The 24721-nt window shown below is 37.6% G+C and overlaps 1 protein-coding gene across 1 annotated transcript in view; it reads right to left on the bottom strand.

The window, feature by feature from the left end:
* MALRD1 (MAM and LDL receptor class A domain containing 1) overlaps nucleotides 1-24721 on the bottom strand; it is a 631174-nt gene that overhangs the window by 138052 nt on the left and 468401 nt on the right.

Raw genomic sequence — 24721 nt, 5'->3', positions numbered from 1 at the left:
TTTAATCTAACTGCCTGAGATCACAGCAGCATATAAAATTGCAATGTTCCAATGTACAAATTATAAATTCAAACCTTGAATGCAAATTGGATTTAAATCTTTATACTTTTATATGTAGCTCTTCTGGTACTGGACCATGGTCAAATAAATAGTTTCTCTGCAATCTTTCCATTAGATTAATCTCACACTTAAAGTACAGAATTTTTTTTTAAAGTATTTTATGCATAAAACTTTCATCTTTATGAGCTCACCAAAGGTTGAAAAGATTTAGCAAATTCTTTGCATATAACGAGAATCTAGAACCAACTTTAGTAATATATCTATGACTTAGCTAAGTATTAACCTTTTCTTTTTAAAAAATGAGGAAAATAATGTTCTCTATTCAAAAACAAAGACTTTTATGTTTCCCAGTTCCTATTCAGAATGGTGTGTGTGTGTGTGTGTGTGTGTGTGTGTGTGTGTGTCTCTTTATATTTTTCCTTATAGTGGATATGCAAAAAAAAATTTCTCCTTTTGGAGGTAGGCATTGCATTAAAAGCAGAAATTTTTTTTATTGAATGGTACTCAGAACTCACTTGTTCTAGGCCCTTCTTTTCAAGGACGCCATTGGGCTTGTCCTGCGTATAACAGATACTGGCTTGTACTGCCCAGCTTTCTCCATCCACATCAAGGTGTTCATTCCCCCAGCTCCTGGGAGGTTGCCAGATGACAGCTCATGGTTGAGTCAGGCCCCAGGAATTGCCCTCCAGAGTTACACCTCCTCCTGGGAACAGCTCCATTCATTGACCGGTGAGTTGGAGATAAGATGGCCCAGGCCCTATGCCTCAATGTAGGGCATCTACGAAGAGCCACGGCAGCTCCAGAGCTCCCCGTGGTATCGGCTGAGCCTCTTATTGCACCTGCATCACAGCTAAACCCCACCTGCCACCAGGCAGATGTCCAGTTCTGTTTCCTCCCCTCCTTTGCAGGGATGTTCCTGAGAGAATTTCTAAGAAATTTCTGATTTGGAGTCTGCCTTAAAGTCAGCTTCCCAGGGAACCTGACTTATAACACTCTCCAAACATAAAAATGAATCTAGTTTAAATTAAACCTCCTCTGAATTGCCCCGCAGATTTTCTAATGAAATATTTCTGATGTAGGGAGAACATGACTTTGCTTCCTACAGAGAGTCTAGGTAGTCTCTTAGCCAAGAGGCAGTCCTTCATTCACTCCATATTTCTTTTGTCTCTTGTTTTAACCTAATGAAAATTCTGTATTCTACTATAAATCTATACTTTTTGATATAAGTGGTTTCCTTTCAGTAATCAAATAAAACTAATACTCCTGGAAGATGTACTATCTTTATCTTTTGACTTGGATGCACTTTGCCACATATATGCTTCAAGAAGTGTGGCCGGATGGGCATAGCGGCTCATGCCTGTAATCCCAACAGTTTGGGAGGCTGAGGTGAGCAGATCAACTGAGGTGAGGAGTTCAAGACCAGCCTGGCCAATACGGTGAATCCCTGTCTCTTCTAAAAATACAAAAATTAGCCTGCGTGGTGGCACACGCCCGTAATCCCAGCAACTCAGTAGGCTAAGGCAAGATTATCGCTTGAACCGAGGAGGCGAAGGTTGCAGTGAGCCAAGATAGTGCAACTGCACTCCAGCCTGGACAACAAGAGCAAAACTTGGTCAAAAAAAAAAAAACTAAAATAAAAGGAAGGAAGGAAAGAAAGAAGTAAGTGTGGCCACCGTTAAGAAAGTTAATGTTAATGGATTTATTCTTGGGTTTCACCCATGGATTTACCTAATTATCATAGAAGGATCGCAAATTTCAAGTGTGTTGGAATCAACCATAAAGTTTATCTCATTTTGCAGTTTGCAGTTGATTTATTCTTTAGATATTGGAGCTGATAATAATATACAATTCCTTTAACTCTGTAAAATAAGAACAACATTCATTGTTCTCTTTTTAATACTCTGAAAAACCTCAGCACTACCTTAAATGTAGGTTACTAAGTGAAAGAAGCCAATCTGAAAAGGCTACATGCTGTCTGATTTTGACTATATGACATTCTAGAAAAGGCAAAATTATGGAGACAGGAAAAATATCTGCCAGGAATTATGGGGTGGGAGGTAGGTCAAGGAGGAATGAATAGGTAGAGCACAGGAGATTTTTAGGGCGGTGAAACTAACTGTATGTGTCATATTATAATGGTGGATACATGTCATTATATGTTTGTCAAAGTTCACAGAACTTTCAACACAAAGAGTGAAACTTAATGTATACTATGGACTTTGGGTGACAACAATGTGCCAAAGTAGGCTCATCTCACTGATTGTAACAAATGTTCCACTCTGGTGCAGAATGTTAATAGCAGGGAAGACTATGAGGGTGGGGGCAGGGAGTATATGGGAAATTTTCTTCTCAATTCTGCTGTGAACCTAAAACTGCTGTAGAATATAAAGTATACACATACACACACACAGACACACACACACAATGTATATATACACGTATTAATTTTGCTATATAAAAATAAAATACTGGTGGTGAGATATCTAACTATTTATTGATCTGTCTTATGAAAATTTGAGGAGCAGTTCAGAGCAGATTTAATTTAAACTAGATTCATTTTTATGTTTGGAGAGTGTTATAAGCCAGGTTCCCTGGGAAGCTGACTTTAAGGCACACTCTAAATCAGAGATTTCTTAGAAATTCTCTCAGGAACATCCCTGCAAAGGCATAGGACAGATCTATAGATAGATCTATAGATAGATCTATAGATAGATATCTAACCACCTATATATGTTATATAAAATATATACATATATAAAATATGTATATAGACATATACATATATTATATAAAATATGTACATATATAAAATATGTATATATACATATATAACATATATAATATATACATGTATATAAAATATGTATATATACATATATTATATATATATCACCACCAATATTCCTTAGAACCTACATTGTAACCAACACCTCATGTTTGATGATTTTCTTTTAAAATTTCTATGTTCTAATTTCTCCAAATTTGTTTCAGAATGTAGCAATTCAGCAAGTAAATGCATAACATTTTGATAAATGTACTGTGTCTTGATCAAGCACATCGGTCCATTTCTTACTATGCCCAGTGAGCTGCTTGGTCAGGCTGCTTAAAACCAATGGCATTGAGGTGTAAGGCCAGTGACCGTGCAAGGGAAATGTTGTAAGGTCGGTCCCGACAGTAGTTAGCTTCCTTGGGAATTCATGTTGTTGTTCATTATGCGAGACAATTACTGTGTAGAAGAGCCTAACACGCTCAGAGCAAAAATAAAACTTAGATCAGGAAAGCAAACGAAAATAGCACATTCTGTGTTGATAGTGTCGTTCGCATATACCCCAAAGAGTACCATCAGAAAGGATGAAGGGATGTACAAAAGAAATGTAGATGGGCACTCAGAAATGTTGATGACTGTGACAGAGGGAAAGAGATGAGAAAATAAAAACATTCCAAAAAACTGTTGATTAATTTTGACAAGATGACTCATTATATATCTTAGGGTTGTTTGTTTCTTTATGTTAAGTCAACAGTTTTCAAGCTACATCTGATTAGGGGTATTATACAGACCTAATGCTGGGTGAGAAGAACAAAGAGACTTATATGAAAGCTTAGTTTATGTGCTTTAGGGAGTGTTTCTCAAAAGGAGGATCCCAAGTTTCAAGTGTGTTGGAATCAGCAATAAAGCGTATCTCATGCCATTGTTTGCAACTGATTTATTCTTTGTATATTGAGATGATTCAAGGCTGTACCAGCAATAAAGTTACTCTCATTCACTTGCATGCCACCAAATATGCTTCCTTCAGTAAGGAACAAGGGTGTGGAGTCACAGCTATATATACAGCTATATATATATAGACATACTTTGTTTATACACACTAATACTGGTATACATAAATACCAATATTGGTATTGAGCTATCTATCTTCTATCTATCTATCTATCCACCCATCTATCTATCTATCTATCTTGGATCAATATCCCTTAGAACCTATGTTTCAGTCTGTACACTGTATGTGATACTTTTCTCTTAGACTTTTAATTTTTTAATTTCTCCAAATCCCTTTTAATATTCAGTAATCCAATGCTTAAAATGTACAATAAAATGTTTACCCTTGTCTTTATTGTGCAAGTAATGTGACAAGCACATAAACATCAGCTAGCATGGGTTTCAGCAGAAAACAGGTTAAGAAATGTTGCTTTAGACTGGGCACGGTGGCTCATGCCTGTAATCCTGGCACTTTGGAAGGCCGAGGCGGTCGGATGACTTGAGGTCAACAGTTCAAGATCAGCCTGGCCAGCGTGGTGAAACCCTATCTCTACTAAAAATACAAAAATTAGTCAGGCATGGTAGTGGGTGTCTGTAATCCCAGCTACTTGGAAGGCTGAGGTGACAGAATCACTGTAACCCAGGAAGTGGAGGTTGCAGTGAGCAGAGATTGCGCAATTGAATTCCAGACTGGGCGACAGAGCAAGACTCCGTCTCTACATACATGAGTAAATAAGAAATGTTGCTTTAGAATTTAGGGAATCAGTGTACAAATTAGTTTTGAGAAAAAGGATTCTGCAACAACAGAAAATCCCACAATCAAAGCTATACTTGTGCTCTGTTAGGAAATTGTAATTGCATCACTACAACAGCACCTTCACCAGGTCTTTACTCATGTTTTCCTCAAAATTGTGACTTCAAATAGAGCTTGGACACTCCAAATCATACTGGACAGGTTTTAACCTCTCTTTGAGAATACACTGACATCCTAATGCCCAAAAGAGTAAATGGCATGAGATGTGTGTTCAATCAATATTTCTTACATTGATGAATAATAAATCAATGGTTTAAATAGTAATTTTACTTTTCTTGATAATTAATATGGAGTTAGATAATCAAAATGGATGAACTGAAGAATGCTTTCATTGACTATTTGCATGGAATAAATCATAAATAGTAAAAGCATAGATCAACAATATAGAAATTGGAAAGGTCTTTAAAAAAAATTTCGAATATATTTGAATATAAACTTATAATTAAGTAAAGAACTCTGTCATTCATTTCACATGCATCCTACAGGTCTTTACCAATTGCTTCAGAAGTTTTATGTGATTTTACATAAAGGACTTTTGCAGATGATGTTGTATATACATGTATATATATTTAAAAGAATAAACCTGCCATTTTTGTTTTCTACTAGATCTTAAAAGAGAGGAAAGGAAAATATTTAAGGAAAAAAAAAACACCTAGGATAAGGAATTTAGGAACTGGCATTTCGGAACTTTGACATTCCTAGTAACCAAGACATCTCTCTGATTACCATACTCCACTTCACTTTGTGCTATGCAGACAGTTCCAATTCCTGGCATTTAGGAACTTCGACATTCCCAGTAACCAAGACAGCTCTCTGATTACCATACTCCACTTCACTTTGTGCTATGCAGACAGTTCCAGTTCCTGATATTGTAGGTGTTTCTTTGCCCTCCCACAAGACGTTAAGTTTCATTGTTCATTTAATGTTTGCACAGCAGTAGAAACATATTTCTTATAGGAATAAAAATTACATCACACTGATAATTTGCAATGAAATTCAATGAAATGTGCCCAAGAATTTCATACAAGTTCCATAAAAGCCTAAAGTGCCCAACGATAATCTGATGGATTTTTACCTTTATGATTAATATGTTTAGAGAAAAGGAAAATTGTCTGTTTTGAAAGAAAAAATGACATGCAAGTAGAACTTCAGTTTTAAAGGGCAGAAATTATGTTGTTGCCAAACATTGTCATACGCAGTGATATAGACAGTAAAAATGCTCATTGTAAAATATAACACACCTGTTACAAATGGGTAACTGTCTCTGGCAGGCATTTTAGTAACAGCATTCAAAAAGATTACAAAAGAGGGGAGGAGCCAAGATGGCCAAATAGGAACAGCTCCGGTCTACAGCTCCCAGCGTGAGCGACGCAGAAGACGGGTGATTTCTGCATTTCCATCTGAGGTACCGGGTTCATCTCACTAGGGAGTGCCAGACAGTGGATGCAGGTCAGTGGGTGCGTGCACCGTGCGTGAGCCGAAGCAGGGCGAGGCATTGCCTCACTCGGGAAGAGCAAGGGGTCAGGGAGTTCCCTTTCCTAGTCAAAGAATGTGGTGACAGACGGCACCTGGAAAATCGGGTCACTCCCACCCAAATACTGCGCTTTTCCGACGGGCTTAAAAAATGGCGCACCAGGAGATTATATCCCGCACATGGCTTGGAGGGTCCTACGCCCACGGAGTCTCGCTGAGTGCTAGCACAGCAGTCTGAGATCAAACTGCAAGGCGTCAGTGAGGCTGGGGGAGGAGCGCCTGCCATTGCCCAGGCTTGCTTAGGTAAACAAAGCAGCCAGGAAGCTCGAACTGGGTGGAGCCCACCACAGCTCAAGGAGGCCTGCGGGCCACTGTAGGCTCCACCTCTGGGGGCAGGGCACAGACAAACAAAAAGACAGCAGTAACCTCTGCAGACTTAAATGTCCCTGTCTGACAGCTTTGAAGAGAGCAGTGGTTCTCCCAGTACACAGCTAGAGATCTGAGAATGGGCAGACTGCTTCCTCAAGTGGGTCCCTGACCCCTGACCCCCGAGCAGCCTAACTGGGAGGGACCCACCAGCAAGGGCAGATTGACACCTCACACGGCCGGGTACTGCAACAGACCTGCAGCTGAGGGTCCTGTCTGTTAGAAGGAAAACTAACAAACAGAAAGGACATCCACACCAAAAAGCCATCTGTACATCACCATCATCAAAGACCAAAAGTAGATAAAACCACAAAAATGGGGAAAAAACAGAGCAGAAAAACTGGAAACTCTAAAAAGCAGAGCACCTCTCCTCCTCCAAAGGAACACAGTTCCTCACCAGCTACAGAACAAAGCTGGATGGAGAATGACTTTGACGAGCTGAGAGAAGAAGGCTTCAGACGATCAAATTACTCCGAGCTATGGGAGGACATTCAAACCAAAGGCAAAGAAGTGGAAAACTTGGAAAAAATTTAGAAGAATGTATAACTAGAATAACCAATACAGAGAAGTGCTTAAAGGAGCTGATGGAGCTGAAAATCAAGGCTCGAAAACTACGTGAAGAATGCAGAAGCCTCAGTAGCCGATGCGATCAACTGGAAGAAAGGGTATCAGCGATAGAAGATGAAACGAATGAAATGAAGCGACAAGGGAAGTTTAGAGGAAAAAGAATAAAAAGAAACGAGCAAAGCCTCCAAGAAATATGGGACTATGTGAAAAGACCAAATCTACGTCTGATTGGTGTACCTGAAAGTGACAGGGAGAATGGAACCAAGTTGGAAAACACTCTGCAGGATATTATCCAGGAGAACTTCCCCAATCTAGCAAGGCAGGCCAACATTCAGATTCAGGAAATACAGAGAATGCCACAAAGATACTCCTCGAGAAGAGCAACACCAAGACACATAATTGTCAGATTCACCAAAGTTGAAAAGAAGGAAAAAATGTTAAGGGCAGCCAGAGAGAAAGGTCGGGTTACCTACAAAGGGAAGCCCATCAGAATAACAGCAGATCTCTCGGCAGAAACTCTACAAGCCAGAAGAGAGTGGGGGCCAATATTCAACATTCTTAAAGAAAAGAATTTTCAACTCAAAATTTCATATCCAGCCAAACTAAGCTTCATAAATGAAGGAGAAATAAAATCCTTTACAGACAAGCAAATGCTGAGAGATTTTGTCACCACCAGGCCTGCCCTAACAGAGCTCCTGAAGGAAGCGCTAAACACGGAAAGGAACAACCGGTACCAGCCACTGCAAAATCATGCCAAAATGTAAAGACCATCGAGACTAGAAAGAAACTACATCAACTAACAAGCAAAATAACCAGCTAACATCATAATGACAGGATCAAATTCACACATAACAATATTAACTTTAAATGTAAATGGACTAAATGCTCCAATTAAAAGACACAGACTGGCAAATTGGATAAAGAGTCCAGACCCATCAGTGTGCTGTATTCAGGAAACGCATCTCACGAGCAGAGACACACATAGGCTCAAAATAAAAGGATGGAGGAAGATCTACCAAGCAAACGGAAAACAAAAAAGGGCAGGGGTTGCAATCCTAGTCTCTGATAAAACAGACTTTAAACCAACAAAGATCAAAAGAGACAAAGAAGGCCATTACATAATGGTAAAGGGATCAATTCAACAAGAAGAGCTAACTATCCTAAATATATATGCACCCAATACAGGAGCACCCGGATTCATAAAGCAAGTCCTGAGTGACCTACAAAGAGACTTAGACTCCCACACATTAATAATGGGAGACTTTAACACCCCACTGGCAACATTACACAGATCAACAAGACAGAAAGTCAACAACAATACCCAGGAATTGAACTCAGCTCTGCACCAAGTGGACCTAATAGACATCTACAGAACTCTCCACCCCAAATCAACAGAATATACATTTTTTTCAGCACCACACCACACCTATTCCAAAATTGACCACATACTTGGAAGTAAAGCTCTCCTCAGCAAATGTAAAAGAACAGAAATTATAACAAACTATCTCTCAGACCACAGTGCAATCAAACTAGAACTCAGGATTAAGAAACTCACTCAAAACCGCTCAACTACATGGAAACTGACCAACCTGCTCCTGAATGACTACTGGGTACATAACGAAATGAAGGCAGAAATAAAGATGTTCTTTGAAACCTACGAGAACAAAGACACAACATACCAGAATCTCTGGGACACATTCAAAGCAGTGTGTAGAGGGAAATTTATAGCACTAAATGCCCACAAGAGAAAGCAGAAAAGATCCAAAATTGACATCCTAACATCACAATTAAAAGAACTAGAAAAGCAAGAGCAAACACATTCAAAAGCTAGCAGAAGGCAAGAAATAACCAAAATCAGAGCAGAACTGAAGGAAATAGAGACACAAAAAACCCTTCAAAAAATTAACGAATCCAGGAGCTGGTTTTTTGAACGGATCAACAAAATTGATAGACCACTAGCAAGACTAATAAAGAAAAAAAGAGAGAAGAATCAAATAGATGCAATAAAAAATGATAAGGGGATATCACCACCGATCACACAGGAATACAAACTACCATCAGAGAATACTATAAACACCTCTACGCAAATAAACTAGAAAATCTAGAAGAAATGCATAAATTCCTCGACACACACACTCTCCCAAGACTAAACCAGGAAGAAGTTGAATCTCTGAATAGACCAATAACGGGAGCTGAAATTGTGGCAATAATCAATAGCTTACCAACCAAAAAGAGTCCAGGACTAGATGGATTCACAGCCAAATTCTACCAGAGGTACAAGGAGGAACTGGTACCATTCCTTCTGAAACTATTCCAATCAATAGAAAAAGAGGGAATCCTCCCTAACTCATTTTATGAGGCCAGCATCATTCTGATACCAAAGCCTGGCAGAGACACAACCAAAAAACAGAATTTTAGACCAATACCCTTGATGAACATTGATGCAAAAATCCTCAAAAAAATACTGGCAAACCGAATCCAGTAGCACATCGAAAAGCTTATCCACCATGATCAAGTGGGCTTCATCCCTGGGATGTAAAGCTGGTTCAATATATGCAAATCAATAAATGTAATCCAGCATATAAACAGAACCAAAGACAAAAACCACATGATTATCTCAACAGATGCAGAAAAGGCCTTTGACAAAATTCAACAACGCTTCATGCTAAAAACTCTCAATAAATTAGGTATTGATGGGAGGTATCTCAAAATAATAAGAGCTATCTACGACAAACCCACAGCCAATATCATACTGAATGGGCAAAAACTGGAAGCATTCCCTTTGAAAACTGGCACAAGACAGGGATGCCCTCTCTCACCACTCCTATTCAACATAGTGTTGGAAGTTCTGGCCAGGGCAATTAGGAAGGAGAAGGAAATAAAGGGTATTCAATTAGGAAAGGAGGGAGTCAAATTGTCCCTGTTTGCAGATGACATGATTGTATATCTAGAAAACCCCATTGTCTCAGCCCAAAATCTCCTTAAGCTGATAAGCAACTTCAGCAAAGTCTCAGGATACAAAATCAATGTACAAAAATTACAAGCATTCTTATACACCAACAACAGACAAACAGAGAGCCAAATCATGAGTGAACTCCCATTCACAATTGCTTCAAAGAGAATAAAATACCTAGGAATCCAACTTACAAGGGATGTGAAGGACCTCTTCAAGGAGAACTACAAACCACTGCTCAAGGAAATAAAAGAGGATACAAACAAATGGAAGAACATTCCATGCTCATGGGTAGGAAGAATCAATATCGTGAAAATGGCCATACTGCCCAAGGTAATTTACAGATTCAATGCCATCCCCATCAAGCTACCAATGACTTTCTTCACAGAACTGGAAAAAACTGCTTTAAAGTTCATATGGAACCAAAAAAGAGCCCGCATTGCCAAGTCAATCCTGAGCCAAAAGAACAAAGCTGGAGGCATCATAATACCTGACTTCAAACTATACTACAAGGCTACAGTAACCAAAACAGCATGGTACTGGTACCAAAACAGAGATATAGATCAATGGAACAGAACAGAGCCCTCAGAAATAATGCCACATATCTACAACTGTCTGATCTTTGACAAACCTGAGAAAAACAAGCAATGGGGAAAGGATTCCCTATTTAATAAATGGTGCTGGGAAAACTGGCTAGCCATATGTAGAAAGCTGAAACTGGATCCCTTCTTTACACCTTATACAAAAATCAATTCAAGATGGATTAAAGACTTACATGTTAGACCTAAAACCATAAAAACCCTAGGAGAAAACCTAGGCAATACCATTGAGGACATAGGCATGGGCAAGGACTTCATGTCTAAAACACCAAAAGCAATGGCAACAAAAGACAAAATTGGCAAATGGGATCTAATTAAACTAAAGAGCTTCTGCACAGCAAAAGAAACTACCATCAGAGTGAACAGGCAACCCATGAAATGGGAGAAAATTTTTGCAACCTACTCATCTGACAAAGGGCTAATATCCAGGATCTACAATGAACTCAAACAAATTTACAAGAAAAAAACAAACAACCCCATCAAAAACTGGGCAAAGGACATGAACAGACACTTCTCAAAAGAAGACATTTATGCAGCCAAAAAACACATGAAAAAAATGCTCACCATCACTGGCCATCAGAGAAATGCAAATCAAAACCACAGTGAGATACCATTTCACACCAGTTAGAATGGGAATCATTAAAAAAGTCAGGAAACAACAGGTGCTGGAGAGAATGTGGAGAAATAGGAACACTTTTACACTGTTGGTGGGACTGTCAACTAGTTCAACCATTGTGGAAGTCAGTGTGGCAATTCCTCAGGGATCTAGAACTAGAAATACCATTTGACCCAGCCATCCCATTACTGGGTGTATATCCAAAGGACTATAAATCATGCTGCTATAAAGACACATGCACACATATGTTTATTGCGGCATTATTCACAATAGCAAAGACTTGGAACCAACCCAAATGTCCAACAATGATAGACTGGATTAAGAAAATGTGGCACATATACACCATGGAATACTATGCAGCCATAAAAAATGATGAGTTCATGTCCTTTGTAGGGACATGGATGAAACTGGAAATCATCATTCTCAGTAAACTGTCACAAGAACAAAATACCAAACACCACATATTCTCACTCATAGGTGGGAATTGAACAATGAGAACACATGGACACAGGAAGGGGAACATCACACTCTGGGGACTGTTGTGGGGTGGGGGGAGGAGGGAGGGATAGCATTGGGAGATATACCTAATGCTAGATGACGAGTTAGTGGGTGCAGTGCACCAGCATGTCACATGTATACATATGTAACTAACCTGCACATTGTGCACATGTACCCTAAAACTTAAAGTATAATAATAAATAAATAAATAAATAAAGATTACAAGAAAACTATGAGGGAGGAAACTTATAATTTAGTAGCTGCAATTATAAGTACTCTTGTTTTGAGGTTATTGTGAATTATAACTTTGTGCTTATGTCTCCATAAGAGCCCTTCCTAAAGTATACAAATATTAATTTCTTTTTTACTTTAAAAAATCATCCTCTGTAATAGGGAAAGAGAAAAGAATAATTTGATCTTATTTCATTTCCATATGATTTAATAGCTTAAATATTCCTAGAAAGATGGAACATGACCTCTATTTGACCTCTATTTGACTAAAGACTCAGAGAGTCCTGGCATGCTTGGGAAAGTACACAGAGTGTGTGTAGTATAAGGAATCAGGAAGGCTTGTTTGGCCATGACCAAATGTCAAAAGCCAGACAGAGAGACAAGAGTGAAGAAAATGGAGAATTTTCCAGAACTTATGTCCAATATGGAAGCTAATAAGTACCTGAGAAGAGATGCCAAGCACAAAATGATAACTATTTTCAAAGTGAATAACTGCAGCTAGTCGAGGCCAAAGCTAAATAAAATTAACATAAGAGGGAGCTGGAAAAAATTCAGACTTAACACAACATAAATGCACTTATGTATGTATATGTGATTTGTATAAATATGTGTGCATGCATGTACACACATCCAGAGGCAGGTTACCTGAAAGCAGGAAGCTACTCACTAATAATAGAGGAGTTTTGGAGAAGATAGCTGGGCAGTGGATGATGGGCGATGTCATTCAGAGGAAACATGAGATTGAGGTGGAGAAGTGAAAACCCTATTATCAGAGTTCTTCCTTTCCTCCAGCACATACAGAGGCTGCAGACTTGAAAGAAAATAAGATCTGAAGAAACAGAATGTCTTAAGAGGCCCCAAAAGAGTTATCGCTTTTACCCAATATCAATATTTGCCAGGATTATAAAGAATTCCTCCATAACCAAAAATAGTGATACCACTGCAAATGGCTGAAATTGCATACATGATGAATTTGCTGCCTTCGTATAACCCCCAATAATCTAAAACATATGTAAAAGTGATAGAATATATTAAAAATATAAAAAAGGAGTGTGGTTGCTGGCCATTTTTTCCTGCCATAAGGCCTGCAACCCAGAAGGTCCCCTGTGGATTACAGATTCATTCCTGTTTAATCATTTCCATACGGTGCTATAGTTCCCAGTCTAACATATCAGTGTTAGTGTGGCCACAATTATATGCAATGTTGGACGAGGTTGTGTACTTGGCCTAATTTAACGCTGTTGCTCACTGATAGCTCTAGCTCATATTGACTGCAAAGTTTATTTAATAGCTAAAGCATTCCCCAAATCCTTAACTCCTGACTTCTAACTTTAGGCCCAGTATTATTAAATACATGCCTCTTTTAATTCAATGTTCACATTTCTTCCAGCACACATTTCCCAAAGGAAGAACTCTGCTCAAAAATGGTTCTCCAACGCCTTACAGGGTTAAGTCTACCGTTTTTGGTTGGTATTCAACAAACTGACACCTGATTCAGACTCACCTATGCTCACGTTCTTCCCCATAAAACCCTAAAATTACAGAGGAAATAATGACTATATCAGATGATAGGACATGCATTATATTCTTGGCTAGCTGATATAGGGCTGAGAAAGAGAAAATCATCATCGGTCCTATGAGTGGAAAGCTGTTACTCACAGAAATTATGAGCAGGTGCTTTGGTACCAAAACATAATCAGATCTTTCTCTTAGTATAAAAGGCCGAGAATGGTGAGTTAGAAGCCATCTCTCATCACATACCGTAAATATAGACAATAAAAAAATTCTAGGAGTTTTAGACAATCTATCAGTGAAGGAAGTGTCAAATTTCACATGCACTTTGGGAACAACAGTTTTATCTGTCTTAGAAAGGTCAAATGAGAGACAAATCATTTAGTGACATGGGCATTAGAGAAGACCACTCAAGACTCAGATATTATTCTACAATTGTCTATTAGAGACCTTCCAGGTGCGATATCTCAACTACTTTATGATGCAATCAAATAGAACAAGTGGCTGTGATACCATAACTTCCAGTTAACAGTGATCAGCACTGAAGACAAAGACAAACATAGCTATGTTTAACGGAAGAGTAACTTTTGAGGAATGTGAATGAGTAGCTTAACCTAAACTTTAGAGCATTGTATACGACTGTATCATTATTTTATAAAAGAAAGAGGTTTACATGAATTTCTGCCTTCCTAATAGAAACAACTAAATGTGATTAGATTAAGTTGTGTTGGGTTATCTCGTCCCATTATATAACACGTGTTCTTGGAGATTATTGGTCAGAACTGGGTGGCTCAAGTACGAAGATGTAAGCTAAAAGATGTATATATGGAAACCGACAGGGCGCACATCTCACCAGCATAACATGAGTTACATTACCATCAGAAGAGGAAGGAAGGGCAAAACACAAGGTTTAGATATTTTGGTTCTTGGACTGGTCTTTAAATTGCTTAGTCATGTGTACTGTGGGGAAAAAAAAAAAAAAAAAAAAAAAAAAAAAAACAGCCATGAGCTTGTCAACTCTTTTCTGTCCCCCAGGCTGGAGTGCAGTGACATGATCTCAGCTCACTGCAACCTCCGCCTCCTGGGTTCAAGCAATTCTTCCGCCTCATCTTCCCAAGTAGTTGAGATTACAGGCATGCACCACCACATTTAGCTAATTTTTGTATTTTTAGTAGAGACGGGACTTCACAATGTTGGCCAGGGTGGTCTCAAACACCTGACCTCACGTGTTACATCTGCCTCAGCCTTCCAAAGTGCTGGAATTACAGGCATGAGCCACTGTACCTGGAAGCTGGTTATTTCTCTAATCCCATGCTTTCTATTTTGAGCAACTTTACACTGGTGAAAAATGAAAACTCATATATGTATACAAAGTCACTGTTTGTTGAACCATGAATCCCACCCAGGCCCTCATTTTCAGCTATTTCTACAAATAGCAACTGGTCCTTTCTGGGTGAAATATTGTTACACATCAATAAGATGCTAATGCAAAACAAACAAAACAAAAACTGGTCATTGTGGGAAAGTCTCTTGTTTTTCTATTTGAAAAAAAAAATCTTTTCTTAAAACTTAGACTATTAAGTAAAACAGTGTTGCATTCTCCTATTTCTTAGGCAACAAATGAACTTGTTTTTATAAAGTCTGGATGCTTTCCAGCAAACAACATATGTGTTCCAGGGAATCAGAAAAATCTTAATAAAAGTAGCCTCTCATAGCCCAAGAGAACAAAACAGGGCCAGACTGACCCTGGCTGTGAAAAGCCCACAGAATCTCTCTGACATACTTGGCCTGGTAAAACATTTGGATGCTGAGCTTTTCTGAGTGAAAATAAGAGTCAGCAAAGGTTATAATTTCCAAAAGTGACCAGGAATTTAGGAATTGATTATTGTTTCCATATGGTTGTGAAATGACTAAGTTACCATGTTATGTTTTATTATATATATATGTTATGTTACATATATATTAATGCATATGTGTTTATGTGGCCAATGTCATCATTCACATAAAAGGCTTCATCTTTAAGACAGAGTGTTGGGACACTGATTTGTGTTTTATCTTTGAGTTCTGGATGAGACACTTGTGAAATTCAAGCTAATGGAATATAGTTCACACTGAGAGTGATCTTTCCATGGTTGTCATCTGGAGTTCCTCCTCCTAATTCAACAAAATTCCTTCCAGCCTGATGATCAGCAGGCAACCAAGTAAGAACCACCTCCTAGTATAACAGGCAGACTCCTCCAAAGGCTGACAAGCAGGGAATCCAGGTTTTACTCCCGTAAGCCTGCCTGGTATTAGCATTTAATGGCATTTTCTGGCTCTAATGTTTTTGCCTTCAAATCTAATATCCCTTCTAGGAGCAAAAAGGAATTAACCCATCTTTTGACAAACAGTAAGGACTTCATGACCCACAATAATAGATTTAAAATCTAATAATATTCTATAATCCAATAAGTGAATCAGGATTGCCTGGTAATCATTTCCTTTCGGCTTTTATACATTTATCACTATTCATTTTAAAACGAGGCCTTATGAATCACTAACTGAACCAAAATCATAAAAATGACACTTGTATTAAAACCGTTTTAAATAATTTATCTACAATTGTTATATTACATACAATACATACCTACTCTATGTTATATATTGACTTGAAATTTATTTTACATTTTTCTCAATCAACTTTGAAGTTAAAGATCACTCATTCTTGCCAAATCAAAAAAAAAAAAAAAGACAATGTGGATTTTTCAATGAGGAGGAACTAAAAATGACAGAGAAAAAGCTACAGATATCAACAACACCTTAAAAGATATACTATAGAAGAACTGCAAAGTTAAGACTAAGACAATCTCAGAGCGTGGTTTCTTGTGGGGAGGATTAGTGATAAATTCATGAAGAAAGCAGCTTTCGCTCTGCCCCTGAAATTGGAGGAGGATTTACACAAGAGGAGATAAAGGGCTGTGCTTTCTCAGCCAGAGAAGTGGTAGGACTAAAATCATGGAGATGAGGGGATAAGGGTAATGACTTGAGAAAGACAAATGATCCTGTTAGATGGGATCATTTTATAGACAGAGACAGACAAGTCAGTAGGTGTACTAAAGAATAAGAAACTTATTTAGTAGGCAATTAACCACTTAGCATTTTTCTCCTCTTTATAACTTGTATGAATTTATGTATTTTGATTAATTTCCCTTCCATTTGCTCTATATTATACAACACGAAAGTATACATAGAGGGTTTATTGTTGCTGGTTAATATTATAATTTGGCACAAATGTTGCAGAATTTTCAAGCTTAATTCTGATACAATGAGAATAAGAATTGCTATCATCCAGAGACGCATGTTGTGTAAATGAAGATGATAGAGTAACTTAATGTGACTTTGAAGTGTGGAAATACGACTTGGGATTGGAAGTGGTATGCTCCAACCAGCACTTTCAATTTCAGAGGAATGGCATAGGGAGCATTCAAGATTATTCATAGTGATGTCAGAGGGGTAGATAGCTCAGCTTCCAAAGCTATTACTTGAAGGCAGTGGTATTAGCCAGTCTTACCCTTGAATGTTGTCAACCTCACTTGCTTCCTGCTCATGTCCTTGGTTTGGGTTCTTAGCCTTACTTCTGAATTTTGGAGCAATCCAATATCCTTTCAGTAAACTTACTTTTTGCTTAAGTTAGCCCAAGTGCAATTCTGTTGCTTGCAATAACATATTCTTTGGGCTATTATGGTAAGATAGGGGAGTGGTCTATCTTTCTGGAAATGACAACATAATTGGTACTAGAGGACTAATTTGGGAGTTGTATATGTGTGAGTAAATTAGATATATCAGTTATGTGGCCATTACAGAGATTCTGATGAGCAATCATAAGGTCTCAAATGAGAATTTGGGCAGTAAAAAGAAACTGGGAGAAGAAAAGGTGGCAACATTTATAGAACTTGCTGACTGAGCTGTACTGAGAGTAAGGATATGGAGCAGTGGACAATAACTGGTTTCAAAGTGGATATTTAGAAAGGTATGCACAGGCACTGAAGACATTAATGGCATTTTCTTATTATTCATAACCAAGAGATTTTTGAGGTCTTCTTTACCAACTGAAACAAAAGGTACAAATATCCTTATTATGAAAAAAATTATTGCTCGTTGGCAATAATCTCTATTAGTAATGCTGAGTAAGTGTGTGTTTGTGTGTGTGTGTGTGTGTGTGTGAACCATGGCCTTTACTTTCATTCCACTGTCTAGCTGGGAGGGAGGTGGTGCTGTTGAACCTGGGGCTCACTCCTCTGACACTATGTGTAGCAGACTGCTTGTACTGTGCTGAGCATTTATTTTTAATATCACCTTCAGTGATGTCACATGCACAGCTTGAAATCAACCATGCTGGGAGTATTTATACCAAAGAAATAGACAAATGCCACAAATTGGGGGTTTGTTTAGCCCTACTGGGTCTTGCTTATACCAATAGTTGGTCCTCTGTATATGTGGGTTTTGCATCCCATGAGTATTGCATTTGTCATCTGCATTTGGTTGAAGAAAATCCATAAATAAGTGAAACTGGGCAATTCAAACCCATGTTGTTTAAGGACAAACTGTACTTTAAACTTTCAAGTATGCATCATTATAGCAGTATTTTCTTAGATTGTAAATTCCTTGAGAGCTGTAGACACTACTACATTCCTACCTGTCTTTCCAATCCAACTCAAGGGCACCACATAGATTTTCAACAAGTATTGACTGAATGAATGGCAAACTTAAATTCAAAGACACGCCCAGTAGTGAGAAGTCTTCTGCATCTAACTGCAATGACATTTCTACTTTTACCTCGCTGCCCTAATTCTCAGATCTCCTTTAACTCCCTCCTCATTCTCTCTGAACTTTCTCCTCTCCCATGTCATGCCCTGTGCCTTCTGTTTCCCTAATCCTCTCCTCCAAATCCAGTATCATATAATCATAAAATGGCAGAGTTGGAAGGGATTTAAGCAATCATCTATTTCACTTCCCCAGTGATATAACATGGTCTGGAGAGTTTAAATGATTTGCTTAAAATTGTACAAGTATGGTACAGCCATAGTTTATACCAAGCTCTCCAAAATTTCATTCCAGTGGTTCTCTTTCTATCACTTGATACACCACACAGAGCCTGCTAGACTATTCACAAAATTCATTCTCTCTCTTTCTCTCTGCCTGTCTCTTGTTCGCGATCTCTCTTTTCCCCAAACATGAAATTGAGAACAACTTTGGAGGCTGAGGTCACTGGTGAGTATGAAGAGAGAGGTGCCATATAACATATAAATTCATCTGATAGTGACTTTTACTTAATTATCTCTTCATTCAACATATTTCTCTAGTCATACAACATACTTATTGAATGCTTACTACATAACAGGAACTCATCCAGGCATATAGAATACACCATTGAACACAACTGACAAAGATCTCTGCCTTTAAATAACTTGTGCTTAAGAGATTACATCTGAAAATAGTTACTTGGACTTGCTATTCAAGCCTAGAGATACCAGAGAAGAATGGGAGTCTCTATTCATTAACGAAGTGAGAGCTATTATTTTTCAGCAGTGAAGCAGAATTTGTATTATTCCCCTTGACTTTCTTACGAATTTTATTCTTTATTTTGTTTGGCATCTTGCTATTTGCCAATAACTTATATTTATCAAGTCAAGACAAAAAGGATGCCCTATGATGACATTTCTTTTCTTTACAATATGCATTCACTCTCCGAAGGTCTATTTTCTTTCAATTCAATAACAACAAAACCTAGTCAGGGTGGGTGGGGAAAAAGTGCCCATAATGCTAATCTCCCAAACTGGAGTTTTCTCAGGGTTTGAACATGTTGTAGCACCTCATTATTTATTGTATTTATGTAATGGAGTTTCAGATGCAGCATGTTTCAATGGAGAATATTAAGTGACATATTAGGTCACTTAAGAATTATTCTTAGGTTTTTCAAAATGATTCCTCATTTGCGTGAAGTGGTTAATGCAACTCTTAGGAAAGGCATATTCCTAAATCCTGACAATAACCATTTCATGGATGAGAAAAATCAGGTCCAATGAGTAGTAAGCGTAATGAAGATTTTTTTCTTTTTTTGGGGGGAAAGGGGTGGCTGAGCATGGGAAAAGTTTAATGATTGTTCTGGGAAGAGAAAGAAAATGAGGGAGGCGGCGAATCCCTGCTTTTCCTGCCTAAAGTTGGATGAAATGTGATTTATTTCCTCATGTCTCTGCTCTACTGGGCTTCCATGAGACCACTTCCTTGCTGTCTCTTCTGCCCAGGGCTGCTGCCACCACCTGGCTCAGAGGAAGGGGCACCAGAGGCTGGCTGAGCTGGGTAGGTGCCCTGATCCACCATGCCTGCCATGCAGAGCCATGCCAGCCTTGAGTCCCTCCTAGGAGAGGGCCATGGTGATGTGAGTCTGAGCCTTAACGGCTTCCAGGGCCAGGGAGGGTTTCCAACCACCTTGACCTGGGGCAGGATCCAGAAGGAACACGTGCCATGATCAAGGTCATCTGCCCACTGTACAGAATCTAGAGCTCATGGCTCAGTGGGGTCCCTTCCCAGACAGCAAACAAGAGAGACAGAAAGCAAATCAGGAAGCAGTGTGTAATGAACATCTGCACCCAGTTCTTGACTATAAAATAGAGTTCAATGTTCCCAGTTGTATTAGTTTTCTAAGGTCGCAGTAACAAAGTATCCCAAGCTGGATGGCTGAAAACACCAGACATTTATGCTTCCATAGTTGTGGAGGCCAGAAGTCTGAATTCAAGGTATTGCTAGAGCCCTGCTCTCTCTGAAGACTCTGGGGAGAAGCTGCTCCACTCCTTTCTCTTAGCTTCTTTTTAGCTGACCATGTTGGGCATTCCCTGGCTTGTAGATGAGTTACTCCAATCTCTGCTCCCTTCATTACATGGTACTCTCTGTGTGTTTTCTCCTCTTCTTCTTCTAAGGACATTGGTCATATTGGATTAGGGCCCACCGTACTTCAAAATGCCGTTAATTTACATCTTAATTACATCTACAAAGGCCGTATTTCTAAATGGGATCACATTCTGAGGTCTTGCAAAGGACATGGATTTTTGAGGAGATACTATTCTACCCAGTATACCAGCCAACTTCTCTATGGAAATAATCCACTTCCTAGCTATGGTGCAATCTCCATAGGGTTGTGTCTATTGGTATTTGCCACCTTATTAAACTCCTGACAAAACTGTGTAGAAATGCACAGTATTTTCAAGCCGTTGTTGTTTCAAATATTTTACAACCTCTCATATAGTGTTAAAAGTATCAATGTCCTAACAGTGCTGTCAAATGTTTCTTCATCATGGAGACAGATGAGATCCTCCTTGTTTCAAATGATAGAAGTAAAACAGAAAACACATTTCTCTCTTGGAAACTCACATGGCTAAGGAAAACAGATGCAATAAAAATAAACACACTCTTCTGCTGACTCAGAATTTCTGGAGACGCTCTATTTCATCAAGTTTGTCTCATTTACAAAATGTTGCCCTGGGAAACCTAAAGGAATTAAGGTAGGACAGAGAAGTAATAATGCAGAAGGTAAAGGTTGGTGGGGGATAGGACTGCTGTTTTTAGTGGACTCTTCTACATGGAAAGAAAACTGCAGGTAACTTGGGGTGACAAATGTTGTTCTATATTCCTTCTGATTATGGGAGTTTGTGGGGGTGGTAAAAATGACAACAAAACACCTAATACAAGGTTGAAATGAAGTTGAGAGTTTGCCATTTTTCATCGTAGGATGTTAATCTGGACCTGAGCAGAAAGCTGGCAGGTTCAACATACAAATCTGGATGTTTTGTTATAAGATCTTAAGAAAACTATCTGTTAATTCAGGCGCCTTGGTTCATTTGTGTCTCATCTGAGTTAACTAAGGAAAGACAAACAAAGCTAGTAGTTTTAATGGTATAGACTTTTTCACATTTCCTAAGGGCTGAAGTATGAACACATAAATGAATACTGAAAAAAAGTCTATTTAATTTCTGTTTCTTGCTTTATTCAGTAAACATTCATTGTGGTAGGTCCTGTACTATCAGAATTCTTGCATTTTTTAACAACTCTACTTCATTGGAAAACTGCAACATATTCTGGAGATTTTTAGCCTACAAAATAAAAACTTTAAAGAGGAATGTCTCAAAATTTGACCTATTTTAAATTTAACGTGAAAAAGAATGCTTCCTTTATCCAGCATTTCTGGGAAATGAAGTTTTCCTTGCTAAGTACTAACACTTAAAAGATAATTTTTACCAAATGTCTCTGAGGCATATATATAATTGTTATTTTTTTTTTCCTTCTTGAACATCTAAAAATTCTGTCTGACTTCGTTGGCTGCTATTTGGAAAGTTAAGGCAACTGGAAGAAAAACTGCTAAGGCAAAACTAATTCTAGATTACTCATTCTTACACAGGATAAAGATTTGCTCCAGAACAGTGAAACATCAGATCCCTGAACTACTAGCAGAACAGCTCACTCATAATGTTTATTCTGCCTGATGTTCCTTAACTTTGGCAAGTAAGAAGAACTAATTATAATCTGTTCTCACATTTCACAAAGTTTCACAGATATGAGTTATTATTAACAGGAATAACTATTGGAAAAACACAAGACTCAAAGTAATAGAAATAAATCCATCTACGCAATAGTTCCCTATAATAATTCCAACAAATAACTTCATTTAGGGCAAGATTAAAACAATAATTAACCCAAAATATGTGGTTCTAATAATTATATGTATCATGACTTTATACTTTTACTTGATAAAGTAACATCATTATTTTTTCCCAATTACAAACAACACAGTTTTAAGAAGACATTTAAAAATATGGAAGAAAAATACCACGAAGAAAAGAAAAATAATTCATATTTCTATTTTTCAGAGACAGATATTATATTTTGTATATCTTTCAGGATTTATACATAGATATCTTTTTTGATGGATACCTTATTAAAATTGGTTGCACACTTTTCTTTACCATTTTCTACACTTAACAACAGACTCTTGTATTATTTAGATCTTGCATTGGTTATAACTTTCACATTCACCAATATATTACGCATATTGGCTATTATATGACATAGGTGCTCAATGCCTAAATTATGTATTAGGCACCTCTCAAAATTTTCCACCATAGTGCCACAAACCACAGGGAAGAGGATATTAGTAATAGTGCTAAAGGATCACATTTCTTTAAAGCTTTCTGTTTTCTCTTTGACATTCCCCTCTATAGTAGATTTGAGTTTACTTCAAATGTCACATAATAAATTACTTAACCTTTCTCGCCAAATCTTCAGATAAACCCAATGAATTACATCAGATTTATTTCACGGTATTGCATAATCCCTAAGACATTGCTGTGGATATCTGTATACCCCAGTCTGAGGAGTACTGATTTAATTTATGATTTTCTAAAAGCATCTGCCTGAATCAATAATGAAGTCGTGCTGTAGAAGCTATGCCTTAAGACTCTGGATTTTGGAGGAGAGAATGGGGCTTGGGAGAGGTACTTTTATTACACAAAATGACAAAGTTCAAGGTTTAATACCAAAGGTCTTAGTGTTTTGTTTTGTTTTTAAACCGTCCTTGACAGGAAAGTCTGTTCTATAACACACTGGGAAAGATGAACCTTTATACTTTAGTGAATGTTAGGTTGTTCTTCACACAATCAGTTTTCATTGTTAGTATGTTATTTTGAAAAATAGTAATTTCTTAGGCTACATTTCCTAGGCCCTATGTTAGAATTTGGAGATGGAATACAAGCTCTCAAGCTTCTCTTGCTCTTGAGGAGCTCAAAATTAGTAAAATACATATAATTATGTATTATTCCATTATATACATATGGAATAATATATATGAGAAATATATATAAATATATATTCCAGTATATATATAATTATATATAATGATAAATATGGAATTCTATATATGGACTGCATGTTAATATATGTTACTAATATATAATATAATAATATTAACAATATATAATAATATAATATATAATAATACATTTTATAATATATATACATATTATGGAATATATATATAAAAGACAGAGCCAAGAATGACTGGAAGAAGAGATATTGAAGACACGAGCTACAGAAGACTTTTATGGAGCAATGGCTGAAAGAAGTTGAGAAAGCAAATGTTCTAAAAATATATATTCATGCTTGGGAAGATGGAGATTTTTTTTTTCCTGAGATAAATGGTGAGAAAAAGAGTTTGGAGACAGGTGAAGGCCCATTTGGAGGTGAAAACGAGAAAATTAAAGGAATTTATCACAAAATGGCTTTATTCTATTCAAAGGACACAAAAATACCAGCAAAGTAAAGAACATGCCAGGGAGAAATGGGAGAATTTGAGAATTGCTGGAGAAAATTGGTGCCAGGAAATGAGAAACTCATGCATCTGGGACCCTAAAAGGCCTAGCTAAGGTGATAAACCAGCATATTTAGTGGTCCCCACTAGCATGACCAGCAGCACTTTTGGAAAATTCAGATGGTTATATGACCTCAATTGCAAAGATGATTAAAGCCATTATGGCAGAATATGGGATGAATAATTGATTCATATTACTATATGAATATAGATGTAGAAGATATTTACAATAATAGATTTACTTACTGTAAATAAATTATAATTTATTGTAAATAAGTTTACTTATCATAAAGCTATTATGGCAGAATTTGAGCTGAATAATCTATTCATATCATTATATGAATATGTATCTAGAATCTACAGGGGTGTGCTGATAAATAAATGTATTAACATGTGCAAAATGCTTAGCCAATTGCCTGGCACATACTATTCAAATTCATGTGAAAAAATTAAGAAATAGAACATAATAGAATTCAAAATTCTGAATGCGAATGGATTTGGATAAGGTGTTAATCATTAAATCTATAATTATTGGGGGAAAAAGTAAGAGGCTGCTTATGGAACCCCAAAAACCAGGAGGCCTTGATGATCTAGAATATATATTTTTTTCTTATTAATGTTACTAGAAAATGGGTTTAGGAGGAGTAATGAAGATGAGAAAGTGGTGATTATATGAGATTTTTAATCTTAAGATTTCAAAGGGGATGCTCAGGCCCTGAATGTTAACTATGGGAGTGACTTCCTGAGGAAGCAGGTTCGCACTGGTTATTAGACTCAAAGAAGTTGATGTTTTAGATAGGGTGTGTCACCTGAAGTTGA

Source organism: Pan troglodytes, chromosome 8 (genome assembly GCF_028858775.2).
Source record: "Pan troglodytes isolate AG18354 chromosome 8, NHGRI_mPanTro3-v2.0_pri, whole genome shotgun sequence".
Classification (NCBI taxonomy): domain Eukaryota; kingdom Metazoa; phylum Chordata; class Mammalia; order Primates; family Hominidae; genus Pan; species Pan troglodytes.
Note: the sequence above shows the minus strand (reverse complement) of the source record. Positions and strands in the feature narration are given on the sequence as shown.